Here is a 951-nt window from a genome sequence, read left to right as displayed (position 1 = left end):
TGACCGGGCGGCAACGGTGGTTGCGGAACGGGGAGGCCAACTTGGAAAAAGATCCAAAATAAGAAAGTTAAAAAAAAACACACCATAAAACTAAAATAAAAAACCAAACAAACCCACAACCAAAAAACAACCACAAGGAGGAGGGGAAGGGAATTGAGACAGCGATGTTTTCGGCAGTTGCAGGGAACGGAGGATTTTTAAATTACAGCTCAATTTGCTGAAAACTTCAGCTCCCCCCCATCCCCTGCCACACTCCCTTCCTCCCCGCAGGAGAGGCCACGAGCAAGGCGCAGGCGTCTGTCACTGTACCACAGCCATGGATGTGGGCTTCACCCCAATTTCTGGGCTGGCAGGGCTGGGTGTGGAGCAGCCTCACACTAACCCAGCCCCCTGCATGCCAGCGGGGACCCTCGTCCTATGTCACCGTCAGAGAAGATGGCTGGGGCCAGCCCCGCTCCTGGCACGGACCTCACGGGCCTGTCCCTCCTGGAGTGGGGTGGGGGATCAGGTCCCATCTCTCCCCATCACCCCTTACCCTCACTCCTAAATTCACCCAGCGATCCCAGGCCTCCTTGATGGGCCTGATTTCACAGGCACCGTCACCCGGGAGGGCCCATCCCCACCACCCAGCCTGGGGCAGGAGGCAGCCATGCAACCCCTCTTCTCCATGGCCTGGAGGACACAGTGTCCTGCCTGTCTCTGATTAGCAGAGAGGGGCCGGGGCTGCTCACGTGGCCCCCAAGGGGCTGTATCAGCTTTCAGAGGGCTAATGAGCCCCAGCTTCTTCGGAGAGGAGAAAGGCCATGAGCAGGTCCATGAGGAACGGGACCCACCCCAAAATGCCAGGAGGGGAGATGGCGGCTACCCCCTTCCCGGGGCAGGCAGCCCTGGCTCCCCCCGCACAGCCATTTTGAGGGCACCGGGCTGCTGCCACCAAAACATTGGCAGAGG

At 59.3% G+C, this 951-nt stretch overlaps 1 protein-coding gene across 2 annotated transcripts in view; it reads right to left on the bottom strand.

The window, feature by feature from the left end:
* The window catches only part of RARB (retinoic acid receptor, beta), a 195,528-nt gene that overhangs the window by 94,339 nt on the left and 100,238 nt on the right, over positions 1–951 (bottom strand). The gene's annotated exons all lie outside the window — the stretch shown is intronic.

Source organism: Charadrius vociferus, unplaced genomic scaffold, assembly GCF_000708025.1.
Source record: "Charadrius vociferus isolate BGI_N301 unplaced genomic scaffold, ASM70802v2 scaffold303, whole genome shotgun sequence".
Lineage (NCBI taxonomy): Eukaryota > Metazoa > Chordata > Aves > Charadriiformes > Charadriidae > Charadrius > Charadrius vociferus.
The sequence above is the reverse complement of the archived record's forward strand: the minus strand, read 5'-3'. Positions and strand labels throughout refer to the sequence as shown.